General features: G+C 51.5%; 2 non-coding genes and 2 pseudogenes across 2 annotated transcripts; all 4 read right to left on the reverse strand.

Annotated features, from left to right (window-relative positions):
* Window positions 1-3,456: 3,456 nt before the first annotated feature.
* Window positions 3,457-3,573, reverse strand: LOC129862992 (U5 spliceosomal RNA). Its single transcript, XR_008760864.1, has one exon. It is a non-coding gene; the product is annotated as a U5 spliceosomal RNA (small nuclear RNA).
* A 408-nt stretch (window positions 3,574-3,981) lies between these two features.
* On the reverse strand, window positions 3,982-4,162 carry LOC129863092 (U2 spliceosomal RNA; annotated as a pseudogene).
* A 3,145-nt stretch (window positions 4,163-7,307) lies between these two features.
* LOC129862993 (U5 spliceosomal RNA) lies at window positions 7,308-7,424 on the reverse strand. The gene has a single exon (XR_008760865.1). It is a non-coding gene; the product is annotated as a U5 spliceosomal RNA (small nuclear RNA).
* A 383-nt stretch (window positions 7,425-7,807) lies between these two features.
* LOC129863082 (U2 spliceosomal RNA) lies at window positions 7,808-7,983 on the reverse strand (annotated as a pseudogene).
* Between the last annotated feature and the right edge of the window lie 2,040 nt (window positions 7,984-10,023).

Below are 10,023 nucleotides of genomic sequence, written 5' to 3' on the forward strand. Positions count from 1 at the left end.
GCACGCTGCAGGAAAGCACGGGCCTTCCGTTCGTGCACCTCCCTGAGCTGCGCCTTGAGGCTGGTAGCACGCTCAACGTCCATCGAAACACCGAGGTTACCAGCCTCATACTCGATATCGAGTAAACGTTGGAGCTGCTCCACCTCCCTTCTCTCCTCTCTCCCTTTCCTCTTACAAAACCTAATAATAAACACCCTAATTCTTACCTTAACTACCTCCCACCATTCCAAAACCCCTCCACACATTGGCCTAAGGCCCTCAAGCCCCCGAAAAAAAACTGAGAAACCATTTACAAAATCCCGCTCCTCCAGGATATCCCGGTCGAGCTTCCAGTACCCCCTACCGAAAAGGCAGACAGGCGCCTTGACCCTAAGGAGAACCCCGTCGTGATCCGAGAAAAACACAGGCAGCAGACGCCCAGACAACAGCCCCAAGGATTTGGGCAGAAATACATAGTCCAGCCTCCGCTCGACCCCCCGGGAGTTACGCCACGTGGGACCTGCCATCGCAGGAGTAGCTTTAAGGCCTCCATCCACCAGACCATGGCTTGCCATAAGTCCTGTGATGGCCGTCACACTACTATCCCCTATCCCTCCTAAATCTACGTTGAAATCCCCTCCCACTATCAATACTCTATTTGTGGCGCACAGAGGTGCCATGCTCTCCACCATCTCCCTTCTCTCTGGCCCCGTCTGTGGTCCGTACACCCCTATAATCCTAAGTCTAAAATCCCCTAATGCTATGTCCACCCCCAAAACCCTGCCCTGTAATACAACGTACGTGCTTTCCACCCTCACCTCCCGAGTCCCAAACAAAATCCCAACCCCTGATGAGTGTACACCCCCCACACTCCACACCGACTTCCCTTTCACCCACTCTCTTTTAAACTGCTCTATATCCCCCCCATCCCTTAAATGTACCTCCTGCAAGAAACAAAAAGTAAACCCTATCTTTGATAAACAACTAAAAACAGCAGTTCTTTTTACAGTGTTTCTCAGGCCCCTAACATTCATGGTCATTATTTGAATGTTTGCCATTGTTACACCCTTAAAATAAAAACCTTCAAAACTGTGCAGAGTTCAGAGACTCCCCCCTGCCTTTGGGTAAAGGTCCTCATCAAAATTAGCCGCTGGACTCTCAAAACCCGAAAAAAAAAACCCAACCTTCCCACCCCCCACACTGCTCTCCTGGGAAGCCCAAGACGCTGGGAAAGGGTTGGGGATGGTGGGCCCTGGCATCCCAGAACTAGCCTGAGACACCCCATCCCCATCTAGCAAAACCATCCCCTGGGACGACAGGTTCTTATCCATCTGAAAGAGCGGGAGAGATTGCCCTTGCGAGTGCACGGGGCCATCCTCGGCAGTACTTACCAGCTCCTCAGCGCCTCGTACATCCACGGACAGAGGTTCTTGACCCTCTATCTCTGCAACCTCCCCATCCACTGCATCCCCCCTCTGAGAACTCCAAAACTCAGGGAACAGGTTTGGGTTGTGAATGGGGGGTCCCGGCGTCCCAGAAAAAGCCTGAGACACCCCATCTCCATCGGGCCTACCTAGCACATGTGTCCCCTGGTCTATCTCCATCTTGGTGAGTGGGAGAGATGAGACCTGCGTTAACATGGGGGTCCCCTCTGTGACACTATCCCCATTCGATCTCACGCCCATCTCAAGGGAAGACCTCTTCTTCTTTCTCCTCCGGGCCCCCCCCGCTTCCAGAACCCCCCCCGACTCCTGCAGGGTCTGATGGGCTGTGGAGGCATCCCTCTTTGTTCTTGGAGTGGCAGGCAAGGGCGAGATGGACCCCCATTCCTCCTTCCTCGTTTTTGAGGCCCCTAGCTCCTCTTCCATCTCCCTCACGATGTCCCCCAAAAACTCTATGGGAACTTCATCGAGAGATGGGCCCAGCTCTCCCGTTTCTCTACCCACCTCTCCCGACGGCCTACTGACTTCTTGAGTTGCCGTTGACATCTGGGTCTCCTTTACCACCTCTAACCCCACCCAGTCTCTCTCCTCCAGAACTCCCTTTCCCCCGACTTTTGTCTCTGTTTCGGCCCGGGCTTGCTTTTCCGGTTCCCCACTCTCCATCCTCCTATCTTCATCTTCCTGCCTTTGACCTAGACCCCCTTCTTCTGTCCTTCTCTTCTCCTCCATGCTCTTCCCTCCTGCCATCCTTCCCCCAGCAGCCACTGCAGCATATGTTTGTTGTCTCGCCGGGCACTCTCGAACCAGATGTTGCTTACTGCCGCACCCATGACACTCTTTTGGTGCCATACAATTTTTGGCCTCATGTCCCTCCGACATGCAAAACCTGCATTTTACCAGCCCACATGAGGCTGTTCCATGCCCGTACTCCCTGCATTTCCTGCAGAAAGGTGGCTGTCTCGCATAGAACAGCATGCCTCTATCCGACCCTAAAGAAAACACCGCAGGAGGATGCAAAAAACCCTCAAATCCCCCCGGATCTTCCTTTAAGAGCACCTGGAACTGGCGGCGGCCATTCCAGAATCCCAGCGAGTCTTTTACATATCTAGCTCCCGATGTTACATCGCAGTATCGACCCAAAAAAGCCGCCACCGCCATATCCGACACGTGTGGATTATACATGTGTATATTTATTGTTCTGAAGTTCCTTCTTTCCAGGCACACAATGTTGAAAAAGGACAAAGGTCTTTCCCCCTTTGCCTCCTTAACTTTCTCCATTATCCCATCACTCTTACTTTCCGTGTAGAAAGTTACATCATATGCCTCCTCCATTGAGTTCCCCTGCAGGCACATTACATCTGACACCTTCAGAGATAGCGCCCCCATCAACACTGCCCTCGCAAATGTGTCCCTCGGCATCCTCATTTCTCCTTCTTGCTTCCATGCAAATCGTATGGTGTTCTTTAGTCCTGCCCTTGGAACAGACCCTGTGCTCCCACTACCCGCCATATCCGTATGGCTGTAGTTTAAATTGTTTTAAGAAATTTCCTCAAAAATTCCAAAAAAACTCTCCACGCCCTCCTGCCTTCGACTTTTGATCCAGTGGGCTTTAAGGCACCGCAGTACCAAGCTTGAAACTGGGCCAAAAGGCCGAGAAGCGATAACCCACAAATGGTACCCTGCAGCCGCCGGGCACCCGGGGGTCTCGGCAGACTTTGGCGGTTCGGCAAAAGGTGGCTCCTCCTCCCCCCCCCCCACCCCTTCCGACAGACAGACAGGCGGGTGTTTTTTATTTTTGAAAGTCGCCAATGCGTCTTGAAGTCACTAGCTCTTTACGCCGCCTAGTGCGACGACGACTATTTGTTCAAAGCCCGGCAAATACGCCAGTCGTCCGTCCGTCCGTCCGTCCGTCGGGCTTGAACTCAATTGCCCTTAGCGACTAGTCAAACGCATGAGCAACAAGTCTCTGCTGCGGCGGCGGCGTCGTCGTCATCATCATCATCTCTGTCAATTTCTCTTGAAACAAGATATAGCGGGCTCTGCCAGAAGCAAAGCCCTTCCAAAAATACTTTGAACTCATAAGTGTTCCTCTCCACGGAAGTCTTTAGTAAAAGGCGAAAGGCTTGTGCGTAATGAAGAGAAACCAGAGTCGTATGGAAGTCAGAAGTCGGGGCCCCGAGACACACTCTGTGCACTACTAGGCTGGGATCTCGCGGGTGGGTAGTCACCCAACCCACTCGGACAACTTTTCCACGGCTGTGTGTGGGTAAAAAGTCACAGACAGACAGACAGACAGACAGACAGACAGACAGACAGAGACAGACAGACAGACAGACAGACAGACAGACAGACAGACAGACAGACAGACAGACAGACAGACAGACAGACAGTCTCACTCACTCACTCACTCACTCACTCACTATCCTGACCAACGTTTTTTTTTTTTTTTTTTAAGTAAAATGGCGGGAAACGGGGGAACCCACGAAGAGCGCTTTGCCCTACTTTCACTTTGGATGTTTTTTTTCCCCTTTCTTTTCTTGACAACGGGAGGAATGTGTGTGTGTGTTGCACCGTTCCCGGAGGTACTGCAATACCGGGTCGATGCGTGGAGCGGACGGAGCAAGCCCCATTTCCGACTCCCTGTTCGAAAAATCCATTTAATATGTAGTCCCCCGATCGGGGACGTATCAGATATTAAACTGATAAGAACAGATTTTTTTTTTTTTTTTTATAAAATATATTTATTACCTTCATAAACCAACTCAAACCTTCCAATTTACATAATTTCAAACTATATTTCTCTAACAAAATCCATCAAAAACTTAAACAATAGCAAAAACCAAATCAAAAAAACCTCTAGGGGAACATCCTCCCTCCCCTTCCCCTCTCCCATCTACCCACCATAACAATAATGTCTCCCAGGGCCATCTCCCGGCACCTGCCTCCCTCCTTTCATTAACCTCCCCCAAAATCAACTATCAATCCTGCTCCTCCATAGGTTTTAAGGACGAAAAAGAAGAAAGGAAAGAGGAAACACCCGAAGGTCCTGCCCCCCCTCCCTCCCCCGTCCCCTCCCCACCACCTCTCCCCCTCCCATTGTCCACAGTCTCCCCCTTTTTCTTCTTCTTCTTCTTTTGGATATGCACCAAAGAACCACTTTTTTCTCTTGCCCTATCCCTCTCCACATACAATCCCTTCTCCCTCATCTCCTCCCCAAACACCCTATCATATCTGACAAGCTCCATCCTAAATTCTCTATTCCCCATCATCCTAACCTCCATCTTACACCTCTCCAAGTTCCGACTAGTTTCCTCCTTCCCCCAATTATCTATCGACCTTTTCCCTTTCTCCATCTCCAACATTCTCCCATATACTAACCTTTTTTGCTCCTCCACCCTCCTCTCTTCTACCCTACCTTCCTCTATCCCCTTCCCCTTCCTTTTCCCTCCTTTTCCCTCCTCTTCCCCCTCCACCTCTCCTTCTGTCCCTGCCCTACCCTCCTGGTCCCCATACAAAAACTTTTCCCTAACCACCTTCTCAAATTCTCTGTTCACCCTATCAAATTCCCCTTCCCCCCAACCCTTTACCGGTCCCTTCTTCTCTATCCTCTCCCTCATCATTCGAAGGAGTTCTTTTTTCTGTCCCATGTCCAATTCCTCCACCTCAGCTTCCTTCCTCTCTTCTCCCTCTGTCCCAAACTCCTCTCCTTCCCTCTCAACCGCCTTTCCTTCTTTCCCAACCACCCCTACCCTCACCTCTCCTTCCATTGTGTAATAACCCATATCTCTCATCTTACCTATATTTTTCCTTTTCTCCCTTATTTTATATTTCCCCCTTACCCTATCTATCTCTTTAAAATAACCCCCCCTCCTCATCAGCTCTCCATATTTTCCCTCATATTTTTCCAACTGCCTATCAAATTCCTCTCCCTCCATTCCCATAACCTCCTCCCTAAATTTTAATGTTACCGACTTACGTTCCTCTCCCTTCAAATCTCGCCTTGTACTCTGTATATATTCTTCTAATTTCCCTTTAACCAGTCTATCCATACTCTCCCTCCCCACTAATATCTCATCATCATTTTTTTCTCTTTCTTCCTCCTCCTCGCTCTCATCCTCCTCTTCTTCCTCCTCCTCTTCTCCTTCTGCCCCCTCCTCTTCTACTCTGGCTCCCTCCATCCTGGCCATCCCTCCCTCTTTCCCTACCCCCTCTCCTTCCATTTCCACCACCTCTCCTTCTATCTCAAACACCACTCCTTCCCTCCCAAACCCCACTCCATCTGTCCCGTCCAACACTTCTTCTATCCCGGCCTCCCCTCCTTCTGTCCCGGCCTTCCCTCCTTCTGTCCCGGCCACCACTCCTTCTGTCCCGGCCACCACTCCTTCTGTCCCGGCCACCACTCCTTCTGTCCCGGCCACCACTCCTTCCGTCCCGGCCCTCTTCTCTTTCTCCTCTTCTCTCTCCATCTGTTCAGTTCCTCCTCCTCTACCACCACCTTCTTCTTCCCGCTCCTCTTCTCTTCTACCCCCATCCCCCGCTCTCCCCCCAGCTGCAGACGCGTATGACCTCCGCCTAGCCGGGCAGTCTCGCCACAGGTGCTCCACCGAGCCACACCCGTGACACTCCTTAGGCTCTCTGCAATCCCTTGCCTCGTGTTCGCTCGACCCACAGTACCTGCACTTCCTTGCGCTACACGCGGCTACGATATGGCCATAGGCCATACAACGCCTGCAAAATGGAGGCTGACGGGCATAGAATAATGTCCCCCTGTCAGCCCCCAGGGAGAACATAGCTGGAGGATGGAGGTATCCTCCCAAACCCTTTGGGTCCTCCCTGAGGAGGGCCTGAAAACCCCTCCTCCCATTCCAAAAGCCCAGATTATCCTTGATGTGCCTTGCCGAGGAGACGCCATCCAGGTACCTCCCCAGAAAAGCCCTCACCTCCTCGTCCTTTACATAAGGGTTGTACATGTTCACATTTATCACCCTAAAATTTCTCCTCGCCAAACTGGTTACCACATACTGGGACATCGGCATCTCTGCTTCCACTTCTTTCACCCTTCTCAAGACCTCGTCATGCTGTTTTCCTGTTTTCAGAGCCACATCAAAACCTCCCTCCACTGGGTTGTCTTGAAAACAGTACACCTCCTCCACCGTTAACTTAAGTATTCCCATCAGGATTGTCCTCCCAAAGGTATCCCGCCTAATAGACTCCATCGCCTTGTCCTTCCATACAAAACGTACCGTATTTGCTAGCCCTATCACAGGGACCGTCCTCCCTAAAGGATTTTCCGCCATCTCCCTACGGAGGTTTTCTATTTCTTCTCTGCTCCCTCTCTCTTCAAAATTCAAATATGACAAAAAAGCGGCAAAAAACAAAAACTCACCCCACTTCAAAACCCAAAACAACAAACTTTCCTCCCTCCGGACTTCCTTCGACCTTCTGACTCAGCGGGCTCTGGGGCACCTCGGTACCAAGCTTGATCTGAGCCAAAAGGCCGAGAAGCGATAACCCACAAATGGTACCCTGCAGCCGCCGGGCACCCGGGGGTCTCGGCAGACTTTGGCGGTTCGGCAAAAGGTGGCTCCTCCTCCCCCCCCCCCACCCCTTCCGACAGACAGACAGGCGGGTGTTTTTTATTTTTGAAAGTCGCCAATGCGTCTTGAAGTCACTAGCTCTTTACGCCGCCTAGTGCGACGACGACTATTTGTTCAAAGCCCGGCAAATACGCCAGTCGTCCGTCCGTCCGTCCGTCCGTCCGTCGGGCTTGAACTCAATTGCCCTTAGCGACTAGTCAAACGCATGAGCAACAAGTCTCTGCTGCGGCGGCGGCGTCGTCGTCATCATCATCATCTCTGTCAATTTCTCTTGAAACAAGATATAGCGGGCTCTGCCAGAAGCAAAGCCCTTCCAAAAATACTTTGAACTCATAAGTGTTCCTCTCCACGGAAGTCTTTAGTAAAAGGCGAAAGGCTTGTGCGTAATGAAGAGAAACCAGAGTCGTATGGAAGTCAGAAGTCGGGGCCCCGAGACACACTCTGTGCACTACTAGGCTGGGATCTCGCGGGTGGGTAGTCACCCAACCCACTCGGACAACTTTTCCACGGCTGTGTGTGGGTAAAAAGTCACAGACAGACAGACAGACAGACAGACAGACAGACAGACAGACAGACAGACAGACAGACAGACAGACAGACAGACAGACAGACAGTCTCACTCACTCACTCACTCACTCACTATCCTGACCAACGTTTTTTTTTTTTTTTTTTTTTTTTTTTAAGTAAAATGGCGGGAAACGGGGGAACCCACGAAGAGCGCTTCGCCCTACTTTCACTTTGGATGTTTTTTTTCCCCTTTCTTTTCTTGACAACGGGAGGAATGTGTGTGTGTGTTGCACCGTTCCCGGAGGTACTGCAATACCGGGTCGATGCGTGGAGCGGACGGAGCAAGCCCCATTTCCGACTCCCTGTTCGAAAAATCCATTTAATATGTAGTCCCCCGATGGGGGACGTATCAGATATTAAACTGATAAGAACAGATTTTTTCTTTTGGAAAAAGTTTTATTGACACCTTTCCTTTAAAAACAGCTCATACATTTTTTTTTTACATCATTTATACACATAAAAACGGCAATAAGGCATAAAACACAGCATTTGGGAATTACATTTAAATTTGTTAAAAGTACATGTTGTTTTAAAACAATAAAAGACAACCATGAATAAAAGTACTTTTTGGTAAAAACATCAAATCTGTAAAAGCCCTTTAAAATGTGTATGAATGATTTAACAAAAGTAAAACATTTTTAAGACATGAAAAGAAAGACATGTAAAAAAAGTCACTTTGTTAAAAAGCTGTCTTCGGTCCTTTGTACAGGTGCGGGGTGAGTCCTTATCAAACTCGCCTCATTTTGCTCCTCTGGATAAACTACCGTCCCATCCTTCGGGGCCCAGAGGAGATCCCTCCCCTAGGCGCATCGCCCTAGGCGCCGCAGCGCTGTCAGGCCGTGGCCGCCGGGACCTAGGGTGTTGTGGGGGACCCTTCACTTGGGGTCGAGGCCCCCCTCCTTCTGTACCACCCCAGGGCTTCCGTGGCTACCATAGCCACTGCCTGGGGGGTGGTCTCTATGTTCTTCGCTACCAGCAGGTTACGGGAGGACCACAGGGCGTCCTTCAGGCACGTGAGGGTGGGCCAGAGCTTGGTGAAGGCCTTCGATGGAATGGGCCTTCGGCCCACCCCGTACAGCACGAGCTGAGGCGTTAGGTCCTCCCCTGCTGGCAGACACGGAGTGATCAGGGGGCCTGCTTCCTTCCACAGGTCCCTGGCGGCTCTGCACTCACAGAGCAGGTGCCTCACCGACTCCTCTTGGCCGCAGCCTGGTCGGGGGCACGCGGGTGTTCTCGCCATGCCCCGTGAGTGCATGACGGCCCTGACCGGGAGGATCTCGTGGGCGACCATCCAGGACAGGTCCCGGTGCCGATTCAGGAGAGCAGGATGGGCCACATTACGCCAAACCGTTGTGGGCTCGCCTATAGCAAGCCCGCGTACTGGACACACTGGTTCCCGATCCTGCACAAGAGAGAGAAGAGAGCGGTGTTTAGTTAAAACCGTGACTGCTTCTTTTTCCAGTTTAAAATGTCTTAAAAATTTCTGGAGCTGAGCGTAGTGAGTGGGGAGCAGGAAAGAGACTGGGGCTCGCAGGTCGACTGGGATCAGCCTCAGAGTCCTGAGGTAAGATCCCAGCCAGAACCGTGCGAGGGCCTGGGTCTTGTTGTTGGCCGGGGAGGTGGCAAGAGTGAGATGTAACGCTGTGTAGCGGCTGCCCAGGAACAAGTAGAGGTCAGGCAAGCCTTTCCCCCCCTTGGACCTGGGCCTCTTGACCACCTCCCTCCTCAGCCTCTCCCACTTGCTCCCCCACAGGAAGTAGAACAGCATCCGCTCCAGGGCTAAAAGACTCCTTCGTGGGGGGATAAAAACAGAACTGATTAATAAAAGCACAGGTAAAATCACAGCTTTAATGATTAAAACCTTGCCCTCAAAAGTCAGCTGTCGTAGTCCCCAAAAACCCAGTCTCTGTCTTACTGTCCCCAGGATCCCATTCCAGTTGCCGCTCCCTCCTCCCTCCCGGTCAAACTTTACCCCCAATACCCTTATGTCCGTCGTTTTAACCGTCAGTGGTAGTCTGGTCAAGTCTGGGTCTGCCCATGGTCCGAAAAATTGGGCCTCGGTCTTGTCTCTGTTCAGTCTCGCCCCAGAGGCTCGTCCGTACCAGTCGGTCCTGTCCAGGGTCCTGTCGACGGATAAAAGGTCGGTGCATAAAATGTTGACGTCGTCCATGTAAAAAACGCACTTGGCGGTCATCCCCCCACTCCCCGGGATCCCCACCCCACTGATCCGTTGGTCCCTTCTCAAGACCTGTGCCAGTGGTTCAATGCAGGCCACGAACAGAAGGGGAGATAATGGACAGCCCTGACGGACGCCGCAGTGTACTCCCACCGCTTTTGACAGATGCCCATTTACGAGGATTTTGCTGGTAATGTCCCCGTACAGCAGTCCCACCCAAGCTAAAAACCTGTCCGGGAAACCCATTTTTTGCAGTACCTTA

This window comes from Salvelinus fontinalis, chromosome 9 (assembly GCF_029448725.1).
Source record: "Salvelinus fontinalis isolate EN_2023a chromosome 9, ASM2944872v1, whole genome shotgun sequence".
NCBI lineage: Eukaryota > Metazoa > Chordata > Actinopteri > Salmoniformes > Salmonidae > Salvelinus > Salvelinus fontinalis.